Source organism: Anastrepha ludens, chromosome 5 (assembly GCF_028408465.1).
Source record: "Anastrepha ludens isolate Willacy chromosome 5, idAnaLude1.1, whole genome shotgun sequence".
Lineage (NCBI taxonomy): Eukaryota > Metazoa > Arthropoda > Insecta > Diptera > Tephritidae > Anastrepha > Anastrepha ludens.
In genome coordinates this window covers 67,778,267-67,790,876 of record NC_071501.1, presented here as the reverse complement: position 1 = coordinate 67,790,876, position 12,610 = coordinate 67,778,267, and the positions used below count along the sequence as shown (strand labels likewise).

Sequence of the window (12,610 nt, the reverse complement as noted above, 5' to 3'; positions counted from 1 at the left end):
CGTCGCCCGCTCCATCGCTTAGTCGTTTGTCACTCGCATTTCGCGTGATCTTTGTTCGATCTCGAAGCGCCGCGCTGCTGCGTCACCAAGCGCCGCTCTACAGCTGACGGCGCGCTAGCTCACTATCAAACTTGTGTCTCGCTTAGCTTGTTCATACATATAGCGCCACTCGATCGACTTCCACGGTCCTCTGTGACAGTTCAAATTTGATTTTAAACGTTTCGTTGCTTTATTGCGCGCTAAAAAAAAGTTAAACGCAATAATTTGTATATGAATGATAAAAATATAAGAAAAATAGTAATAACCAAAGAAAATTTAAAATAAAGCTTTTAAAATACACCGTTGGACTTAATTTAATTTAATTGAATTTTTTCCAAATGTATAATTAGAAAATTGTGTTTCATTGTGATTTTTGTACGTAAATTGTGCTTGTGTTGCCTTTTCCTATTTTATTTTTTTGTTGTTTTGCCATTTTCCTCACTAGCACACGCAGGTTGTGCCCGCTATTGTTGTTGCTGTGCGGCACTATCAATACATTGGTGCGTGTTGAGTCTTGGCAATTTGCCTTTAATTGATATGTAATCATTTGTCAACGTTGTGCAAAATAAGGAAATACTGCATTTTCCATCACCCATTTCAGGCGCATTTCTTGTTTTCGTTTTTCAGTGTTTCAGTGCAAAATCAATTTGAGCTGGTGGAGTGTGCAAAGCCAATGTTGCCAAATTTGTAAAAAAAATAAAAACCAAACGAAAACACACGTATTTGTTGTGAGTTTCTCGACAAATTATATAAATGCCTACATAAATGTGAGGAATTCCACGCAAAATAGTTGAAATGTGTTGAGTGAAGTGCCATAAAAATTAATAAAAAGAATCAAGTATTCCTTTTTTAATTTCAATTTCCTTTTTTCTCTACTATAGCAGCTGAAAAAAAAATAATAGAAACTAAATAAAGAAATATAAAGAAATAAAATATGTGCAAGACGACTTTTTGCGTTGTAATCAATAAATAAATAAATACATACACACATACATATTTGTCGCTCACTTTCGCAGGAAGCAGCATTTCAAATCACAACGAAATCGAAATCGAAATAAAAATAAAAAATAACTAGTTTCCTTTACATGTATGTATTTATATTCGTGTGAGTGTTTCTGCGCGCGCGTAATTATTTGTTGCTGCGCTCACTTTATGCCTTTCGATAATTTCATATTTACATGCATCTAAATTTTGCAAGTGCCTGAAATTCCACGAATGTGATAATGGATGCAATTTTCATCACATTCTATATATGGAAATTGCTATCGTTGCAGCCGAAGGATTTGTGGATTTTAACTAAATTACAAGTGGTGAGTTATATAATAAATTATTGTTATTATTTTTATTTTAATATTGAATCTTCTGTACTACTTAGAAGCTAACACTAAGATTTCAAATCTTCGTCTAGTATTTCTTATTCAGCATGTAGTAGTTTGGGGAAAAAGAAATCCTTTATTTTCTCAGAAGATCTCGTAAAGTATCGATCAAACAATTTAAAGTTTATGCTTTGGCAAAGGTGGGATTTCATACTAAAAAATGCCAATACTGTAATAGGTAATTACGTGCAATTTTGGTTTCATCGATTCCGTTCAGGCATTTTTGATGTTAAAGATGCACCTCGCACAGGCAGGCCCGTCGTCGAAAATGTCGATAAAGTCACAGAAATAATCGAAGTTGGCCGGCATGTTAGTAGTCGTAGCAGCACCCAGGAGATAAAGATCGACCATACAACAATTTTAAACTATTCGCTCAAATATTTTACGCAAAAATAATGGATTTAATAAAAACTTCTACTAATACTGATAAGGATGGGCTTTCCGCAATCTTTCTTAAAAATTGTCCGGCTATCATTATTCCTCTCAAATTTATTTTCAATAAATCCTTATCCTCGGGAGTTTTTATTAATGATTGGAAAATCACAACTATTACCCCAATTTTCAAAAGTGGTAAAAAGAATGATGTGTGCAATTACAGACCAATCTCGAAGCTTTCTATTATATCAAAACTTTTCGAAGGAATTGTAAAAAATAAGATGTACTTCGCGACTAAGAGTTTAATCTCGCCAAATCAGCATAGTTTTGTAATGGGTAGGTCTACAGTTTCCAACCTAGCTGCGTTTGGAGAATTTTGTTTTTCAACTTTTGCTGCTAGTTTTCAAGTGGACTGTGTTTACACGGACTTTTCGAGGCTTTCGATAGAGTTTCTCATGCAATTCTATTGCACAAATTAGCCTCATTTGGTTTTCATTCTATATTCTATCAATGGCTGAAATCTTATTTATCCAATAGACGATATGTGGTAATGATTGAGGGTGAATGCTCGGTACCTTTCATTGCTTCTTCAGGCGTGCCACAAGGCAGTATTTTAGGTCCTCTTCTCTTCGTTCTGTTTATTAACGACATTAGTAACTGTTTTTCTTTTGCAAATTTTCTTTTATACGCTGATGATCTGAAAATATTTTCTGCTATTAGGAAAACTGAGGATATTCCTATGTTGCAAGCGGATATTAATGCACTAGTTCGCTGGTGCAGTAGCTCTGAGATCTCCCTAAACATCAAGAAATGTTTTCATGTCACTTTTACCAAAACTCAAAATATTCTAAAATCATCCTATAACATTGCTGATACTCTTCTTCAACCGGTTCATGAACTCAAAGATCTAGGTGTGATCTTTGACTCCCAATTTTCATTTAATAGTCACATTAATTTTGTTTTATCCTCCTCTTACTCAATTTTAGGCTTTATACGGCGTAATAGCTTGAAATTCTCGGACCCTCTCAAATTACTTTTTACTTCCTTTGTTCGCTCTAGATTAGAGTATGCAACATTTATCTGGAGGCCTTGAACGTGTACGGAAGGCGTTCCTTAAGTTTGCTCTCAGGTCGTTAAAGTACTCACATCCCATCACTTCATATAACTCCCGTTTGATGTTAGTTAACTTAAAAACGCTAGAAAATAGAAGATCTATACTCGCGCTGTCTTTTGTTTTTAGTTTAATTAAAGTTGATATTGATTGTTCATCCTTATTAAACAATATTCCTTTTCATATGCCTACTAGATCTCTCTGAATCACTTACCCCTTTCGCCTTAAATTACTTAACACGAATTATGTACGTAATGCCCCTCTTGCCCGCACTTTAAGAGAACTCAATGAGCTCTATTCCGCTTGACTTTTCGATGTCAAAGAATGAATTGTATGAGTTCCTAAACTCTTTTTTTTTAATTTATTAATTTAATTATTTGTATTAATTTAAGCTTAAACTAGTTCAAAGAAGTCTGTAAAAACCTGATTATGTTTTAGACTCTTAAATAAATAAATAAATAAATAAATAAATAAATAAATAATTCGCAGCTGGTCTGGTAAGTCATTTCTACATAGTCGAGCATCACTTGATCTGTTTAAAATGGATTTTGGTAGCTAATTAGGATGTGTAGACAGTTTAGATATAAAATATTGACATTTGCTGTATTATTTCCGCTTTCACTATTGAAATTTTTAGGCCTTTGCCAGGATCTGCTCATTTCGAATATATTAGTATAAGTACACCATGGAGCTGGTATTGAATAGCTGCGTTATTGTTGTTGCATTATTATTATTATTAGAAGGCTATTACGCACTGCGACCAGAGCTGATCTATTGTGAAAGGCATATTTTGTAACCCTAGAGTTTTAGGCTTTTTAAAAATTTTAGCACAATTTTGGGTTTGTTGTTCCAAAGATTGTATGGAGATACTACGATACCACCAAGGTGATGAAGTCTCTGTCTGCCCAACGCAGGACATTCACAAAGCACATGTTCTGAGCTTTCTATGTCCATTTCGCAAAAGCGGCAGACATTGGTGTCAGATAGACCAATATTATTTAGATGGTACCTCAGGCTGCAGTGACCTGTAAGTTATCCTGTTAAAAGACGCAGATCTACTCTGTTTAGTGAGAGAAGTTTTTTAGATATTCCTTTGTTGGGACTTAGGAATAGTTTGGCTTGACGCTGACCGGCACAGTTTAGCCAGTGTGCGGCAAGTTTTCTTTCTTCACATTTCCTAAGGAATTCATTAATGTGGCCTTTTGTCGGTCCACAGAAAGGCTCAGGACCAGTAAGTTGCATATTTGCTCCATACGTGCATTCCAAGGACAGTGGGAGGCTAGAGTAAATCAGATAAGTTATTAATATAAAATAATAATAATAATATCTAGATTGGATCACGACCTGCTAGTGTTCCCTGTATTTACAAGTAAATATTTGTTACTTTTCTCCCGAAGCAGTAGTAGTTGTCCTACTCGATGCTTGGTATCGATACTTTTTTTTTTCAAACAAAAAATTGCTGCATAGCTTTAGCAGATTTTGTTTATGATATCGCTGTTATACTGGCAGTTTTTCAACCACTGGTGAATACCTCACCGCCTGCCGCTTGCAACCGACTTTTCTCGAAAGCAGTGAATATAATTGCACAGGAAAGAAGCCGCTTATCACACAAAGTGTTTTTTTGTACCTCAGTACAAAGAACAATGTTTTTTGCTTTATTTCATGCTTAATGTAAAAGTGATAACTTTAGTGCATTTGCCCTTGTAAAGAAAAGAAAAATATTAAAAATGGATTTCCGTGCAACAAAAAAAAGAAGAAATTGTGATTTTTATAATTTAAAATTTCTACTCGATACTTGAATATACGCTCGATACCAGTAACAAGTAAAAGAATATTTTTGATTGTTAAACAAATGAGTATCAGGCTATCTACTTCAAAGAGTAATTGGGGTAAAAAATGTGATGGAAAAATCGTAAATATACAGAACATTTAACTCACGAGATTTATTGTGTGCTTATAGTTTTGTCTTTGGTTCTTATGATGAATAGATAGGATTCAATTGTATATAAATAGTGTTTAGTTACACGTAATTTTTATTGAAAATGAAAAATATACGACCAGGAGTCCGTTTTTAATTCACCCTTTGCCATACGGAAGATATGAAAATTGTGTTCCGCGCAAAGCGATCCCCAATGCTTATAAGTCTAAGTGTTCGGAATGCATCTGTGCCAAATGTGTAAAATTAGCTTGAACTAAACTTTCTTCCGCTCATATCTTAACCCGTATAAATTTTCGCTCAAACAAGCAAATCACCTTTATTCTAGCTGTTTTGAGAATGGGGATAAAAAATATCCATTTAAGTAGGAATTAGAGGTTTAAAATATATTACAAAAAAGTTCTTGTTAAATTTTGCTGCAGAAGCCTGAGGATAGACATTTTTATTGAAGTCGTTTTAAAAAATGATATTTTCGAAAAATTAAGTGTACTTACGCTAAAATGTTAAAATTTATTCAATACCACTTATAATCTTGAGTTGGGTGTTAAATTTATATTAGTAATTTAAAAAGATTTGGGTAGTTTTTATTATAGAATTAACATTGTGTTGATAGGATTTAAAAAGAAAAAATTAATTCAATATTTTTAACGATGCAAGAAGCCTCAAACTACTAAATTTGCAAACTACTACAAAAATTCAACAATTCCTTTAAACCTCTGATGCCATATTGGATTCACAATCTGGAATTGTCAAAAATGAATACCAAATGCCATAAAGGTCCAATAAGTTTTTAAATTGTTTCGCACCACATTCGGGCCGAATTTTCGTAAATTGATTTCAGATTAGTTTTTACCATAAGCTAGTGTAACTTATCAAGGATTTTGCTTTTGCAGTATTTGTAGAATAAGTAACATATGTATACGAGTATATATAATTGGCGCTTACTTGAACTGTTGTCTAGATGTTTGACCGAGCTTCTCCTCCTATTTGCGGTGTGCGTCTTGATGTTGCTCCACAAATGGAGAGACCTACAGTTTCAAGCCGTCTCCGAACGGCAGATATTTTTATGAGGAGCTTTTTCATGGCAGAAATACACTCGGAGGTTTGCCACTGCTTACCGAGGGGCGACCGCTGTTAGAAATAACTTTTTTTATCATCATTTTGGTGTTTCATGCATGAAGATTTGGCTACGGCGGCCAACTCCAACCCCACAGTTCGAACATGCCTTTTTCGAAATCGTCTTAAAATCTTCAAACGGTCAAAGAGGAACGAAGTTATTAATATTTTACGCAGAATGTTTAAGTTACTTAGCAGGAAGTGCCACATAGCAAAGTTACAGTTGAACTTTTCCGCAACAGTCTTTTCTTCGAGTTAGAATATCTTGCGTTTTACCCGACCACAGATCTTTGGGACCAACTTTGCAGCAACACGGCTCAAATCCAAATCATTCACCAAAACGTCGTGAACGGATCCATAGGCAATGTTCAAGTCCTCTGCCAGCTCTCTTAAATTCATTTTCGATACTGATAAACTTTTCTTTCATTTAGTTTTTTTCAATTGGTTGTTGCGAATTCAGATCATTTTTAAAACTGTAAAAAATTGAAAACACGTGCAGAGGTAGATTTACTTAAGACGATGTAACTTCTGGAAATGTCAAGCAATGACGATCAAATTTTGGTAGGAATGTTAATCACATATATGGCAACTTAATAAAGAACACAAAAACGGAAGTTAAATCAGTTGACTTAGAGCGTCACCTGTTGGTTGTTCGGTGAACTTTCGATCAAGGTGGTATGCTAGCATTAGCATTGTTCCGAATGCTTTTAACCGAGTTGGAATTGAGTTAAACACACGGTCCGGAAATCACTTACCCCGTATCTACACCTTCTATTAAATGTGTCTTAACATTTGTCAAATTTCGATTTTGACTTTGCCCCGTTTTCTCCTGTGATCGCCTTGCTGTCTTAGCATTTCATTTTCAAAATGGCAACAAGCAAGTCGGATCGCTGTATTCGCACAGGCAAATGCCACGGTGAAATGAAAAGTGCTGCTAGACTAAGAAATTACAGCTGATGGCAAGGCAGTAATGGGGAGAAATGCGGTAAAATAAATTTTTAAAGTGAAACTTTTTAGTCGTCGATGGACGAGGGAGAATGGAGAGTAAAATTTCAAGGCCATGCATCGTTTTGGGCATTTTCGTTCCGCGAGAGAGGAAAAAGATATAACGTAGAGGAAAAGGAGAGATAGAGCTATAAGTACCTTATATATCTATTAGGCTATCTTTCCTGAGTTTTTCCTTGTGGTTCCTAATTGATAATGAGAAATAACACTGCCTACTTTTTGGCGCTTGTCTGTTGGTGCAAATTTGTGGGAAATATAACTTTGGTGCCTATTTTTTGGCGTTATATTTCCTTGGTGCCAATTATTTTGGCGTTTTTTGGTGCCTACTTTATGGCGCTTATTTCCGTTTCCTGGCTAGTGCTTGCGCGTACTATAAAGTGCTATCCATTCCGGCGTCGGATTTATTGGTATTGCTGCGTTTGTGCGGGTGATAAACGCTCGGAGTAGTGCGCCTTGTTGCCACGGTTTGTGTCCGGCGCTTACCTACACCGACGACCCTTCTGCTTCTTGTATTCTCTTTTCAATATTGTGAATTTATTTAGATATACAATATATTCTTTCTCTCTCTCTTTTTTTCATTCTCTCTCGGGCCTCTCCCTCTTTCTTCGTCTGCCTTGAAACTTTCCTTCTGTTATGTGTACTACGCTACACGCACTTTTTTTACCGTGAAGTTTATTATTTGAACGAAATCTGTAGAAGGTGAAGATGAAGATTATTTTGTATTTATCAGCTCCATGGAAGCTCTATCTCGGTTAGTTGCTCAATATGCCAGGGAAGACGCTATCTTAAGACCTGTTCTGACGCAGCGCGAGTGGACTCATCTCCTAAGTGGTCCCAGCCTTCCAAACAATATCCCGCTCCTTTGGGTGAGACCTAGACTACAAGCCTTGGTCCCAGACACAGTCAATATATTATATATCGGAATACCACATTAATTAAATGCAATTTTTGAAGTTCGCGAACAGTTTTATTTTTTTTTCAAAGTAAATATTCCACGACATAAGTAAAAAGCGTGCTTGGCAAATTTTTTTGACGAATTTTGTTTTTAATTTGCAATACAAGTAAGTTTTCAATATGTAGATATTTTGAAATGTCCTTCAAGCGCATAGTGACCCAATTCGTTGTACCGAGGATAAACCAAAGTTTTGCTACTTTTTTGAACTTAAACTGACTGTCCTTGTCAAAACCAGCCGATGGCAGCCCACTTATGCTAGTTATGGGAAGATGCCACAAGATAAAGCTTTTAAATAAAAACGTTGCGGCAGTTAGTCACTAAATGATTCATTTACTAGCTACTTAGTAACTAAATGAGTCACTTACTTTCAATTTGTGTAAATTTATAATGACTTCTAAAGCGTTTAACCCTTCCGACTAATTCATTCATTTAGTGGTACAACCTATTTTCACCACCAACACCTCTCAACTCAATTATTTCAAAACAATTAAGCGGATAATTGTCAACCATTTTATGCGTTTCACACTTCAGCTTATATTACGTATGGACATGCGGGATGTTGTCATAAGAAAAATGGGTGCGACGAAGCAAGTGATAAAATTTAACCGAAAGCCAGTAGAAAAAAAATAAAGTAATCTCAATTGCGGTTGAATATTTATGAGAAACCCGGTTCGGATCCATGCACGATCCCAACAAAGGTGGTGGCACTAGATAGTGCTTTTATGATAATAATTCACCAAATCCACATCGTTGGCTTGCGCAGTGCTTGCGACTACCTACCGCTCATTCATTCGCCCTCTTTCTATCTCTACCTCTCTCTTTCCTTCAGTCTCTTTACTCGCTAAGCCTGTGGCACAATAATAAATTTATAAATTTATTTCGCTATTAGTCTAATTGAATAATTATTTTTTTATTACTATTCGATTTAGCAATTGTAACGCCGTGACTAGCGAAGGGTTGGCGGGGTGTAATAAGCGGGTATTGCATGCTGGAATTTCTAATGACATTTATGAGTGCAAAATGCGCCAATTTATTAAGCCAGCTTAGTGTGAATTTTTAATGGAGCGGACTTAAGACGACATGACAGCAAGCAAGACGGCAAAATCATGGTGGCCCAGCTCATTGAACCAGGAATGCCATAAATTGCTTTGGCATTAACAATATTTACATTCGATAATGAAGAATTTGAATATGTAAAGTACCAAAACTAGTTTTCTATTGCATATTATTCATGTTTTTTCTAATCCAACTCATTACGACTTGCCGTACATTGCGCGCACTAATCCGCTTCCTCAGGAGCCGTGGAAAATATTTTTTTTTTGAAAATATTTGTATGCAAAATTTAAGTTTTTCATATGACTTGTTCGAAAATTAAGAACAATTTTCGCTTGTGAATAAGGGTTAACATGCAGGGTAAAGCTTGCTGATAAAACTACATTAGGATACGACTAAAAGGTGGTTTTAAAAACCGCGTCGTTACAACTGCGCTTTGTAAACTGGATAATGGAGCGAATTGAAGCCTCTGGAGGTAAACGAGGTCAAGGGCAAGAGTTTTTTATCATTAGGCAAGCAATCAGAGCACTCGTCGCTGTTGACTGTTACAATGTTTTGATAATGAGGACTTCGTATATCAAAGAAGAAACATAAATACAGTTATTAATCTCAGGCTTGACATCCATCAGATAATCTCTCTTGCCCACAAAGTAGCACTTGAACTGGGTAGGTAATTAAGCGTACCAGTTTGTCTTTTCTCGACAAACAGAAACCAGACTTTATAAGACTCTTAACAACCCCGTCTTAATGTATGGCGCAATAGCTTGGTCGATTGCTACATGCGACAGCGAATATCGCATACGACGGAATCAAAAGCTCTATAAGCCACAACAGAGTATAGACATAGTTTAATGTACCAAACTGCTACGCTAGTTAGGTCATATCTCGGGAATGGATACAAGACCTCCACCTTTGAAGATAAGTACAATGTCTTACCTGCTGGTGGTGGCGGTAGAGGAAGAATAGGCACCCTCTGCATTTTAGGCGTTATTCTATTTTAAATATAATTTAATTAAAACTTTAGCAGAGTAAGTGGTATCTCTATGTAATAGAGAAAGTCCACAAATTGCATTCCGTACAAATCGATCCCTCCTAAAACTCATAAGTTTGGGGGCTTACAATGCATCTATGTTAATTGTGTAAACATAAACTTGAACAAAGTCTTCTTAACCCTTTAGTTCTTGTCTTAAACCATATGGGTTTCTTATCTCCGGCGATCTCTCAACAAACCGCCTATCTTAACATTTTGTTGAGCATTTTAACATTAGATTCCATTAATGAGCCTTTTTTATGTGGAAATTAAAGGGTTAAAATATACTATAAAAAATGTATTGGTAAATTCTACTTTAAAAGTCTGAGGATAAAAGAATTATTTTAAGTCGTTCTATAAAATGACATTTGCTATCAATTTATTTCACTTTCGGCCAAAATTTTAAATTTGAACACCGCGTGAAACAACAATCCGATCCTCTGGACTAGTACTGTTTTCGGCAAAGTTGGGTTGGGTGATATCTTCTTCAATAAGCATGAGGAAGAAACGACAGGCACGTTTTGATCAACTCAACCGAACTCGCTTAGGCTTTGTAGCCGAACCGGTGGGGCGAATTTCATCGAAAAATTTAATATGCATGTATTAACAGCTGCGGTTCCGTTAATTTCTAAAACTAAAACTCTTTAACACATGCGCACTTGGTTTCTTTTAAGCAGGGACTCCGCAATAGGCGGTTACTGCCCCAAATAAGGAGGAGAAGAAAGAAAGGAGCCAAAATTAAGCAACCGAAGGATAATATGCTTCAATACATACAAAACACCATAAACATAAAAACCCAGAGGAAAAATCTTGAGATGTGCTCCTTTATGTCGGTATTAATTATCGCTCCATCATACACACTGCATGTGCTATAGATGCTTTAGTTCATAAATGGATCCATAAAAGCTTTAGTTCAATATAGTAATCTCTCAGTACACATTGTGGTGATTTGTGGTAAAAGTCCTGGTTTAGACCCTTACAAGAATAAATTAACTCAAGAAGTGAGGCCTCTTGACTTTTTGAAGAGCGGAGAGTGCAATCAACTGGGCCCTAAAAATGTGTTCGCTTATTGGCTTTGTCAACAAGAAATATAGAATTTATCAGATAGACACATCCATTTACGCTACAAGAGCCTCGATTATATCCACAACAAGTGACCTCTTCGTGTGCTGTCTTGTAATCTTCGAGGATTCAACAAGCATAGCCAAGAAACACTAATTTTTAATCATTAACTAGAATATATTATACTTATTTGCTTGCAATTCTCACCGATAAATTCTAATTTTCTTTTTCTTATCCCTCTTCCAATTACAGTGTTAAATCGTGAATACCCTGTTGTGGTTGGCTGTGGTCGAAGTACAGTAGAGCAACACTAGAATAAATAAATTAATATATTTATTAAATATACATATCAAAACATGAATAAATACATATGTGTGCACATGTAATCGTGTATGTATATCAGTGGTAAATGAAAGGAGCAATAAATTTAAAAGTTCAATTGATTTCACATTCAGCAACTGCTGTCACCATTTAGCCGCGCGGTCAATTTGCCACTTTGTCAAGTGTCTCGCTGAATAAGTGTTTGTGCTTGTGTAAGAGTGTACGCGTGCGTGAAATGTCAAAAGCTCATTGGCAGAGTACATCAGAGTACGCATGAGTCAGAAATAATAATAAGAAGTAACAAAAACCTTTTTAATTAAAAAAAAAAAAATTATATTGAAAAATTATCACCACAGCGAAATTACTTGGTGAATTTCCTTTCGAAAGTGTAAAGTGTTAATTTATTAATATTTTTGTTTAGTTCTTCATTATCGATCATTAAAAAGCCTACAACTCATTGAATTTATGTTAAAATTTGAAAATGAAGTGTGTGCTACATGCGCAAATCATCAACACAATCAGCATACAGTTGCTAATGTTGTTAATTTCGTTGAATTCCCGCAGTGTCGATTCGAGCTGAATAGTTCCGATTTGTGTTTTTCCCTTGATAAAAATATTAGTATTTTTTCTCTTCTTTCGTTTTTTGTTATTTTATTTCTTGCATTTAAACGCGATTTACGAATTTCCACTTCAAACGATGAGATTACATCATATTTTCTGGATATTCTGCATGTCTTAATAAAATCCTCGGGGACCTGAAAAAAGCATTTACGACGATAGAGGTAAGTGAGATAAAACACCTTTTTCTACATATTTTACCCTATACTAGTTTTAAGCCGTGGCTTCTCAGCATATAAACAAAATCGGGTAGAATAAAATAAATAAAATAATTTATATTCAATAAAATAAAATAATTTATATTGAAATAAGATAAATCATAATAATTGAATGTAATAAAATGAAATAAAGTAAAATAAATAAATAAAAAAAATAAAAGAAAATAAAATAAACATTAATACAGATTAAAAATTTAAAACAAAATCAAATCAAATTAATTAAAAATAGGAAAAATAAATAAATATCGTTAACATAAAAATTAAAATATAATAAAATCAAATAAAATGGTTAAATAAAAGAACAATGAACAAATTAAGTTAAATAAACTAAATTAAGTTAAATGTAAAAAATAAAACAAATGTACATTAAGGTAAGTGTAATTAACAATGAAAAG

General features: G+C 34.9%; 1 long non-coding RNA gene across 1 annotated transcript; it reads left to right on the top strand.

Annotated features, from left to right (window-relative positions):
• Positions 1-373: 373 nt before the first annotated feature.
• LOC128864494 (uncharacterized) lies at positions 374-12,269 on the top strand. The gene is made up of 2 exons (XR_008454697.1): positions 374-1,349; positions 11,311-12,269. It is a non-coding gene; the product is annotated as an uncharacterized LOC128864494 (long non-coding RNA).
• The last annotated feature ends 341 nt before the right edge of the window (positions 12,270-12,610 follow it).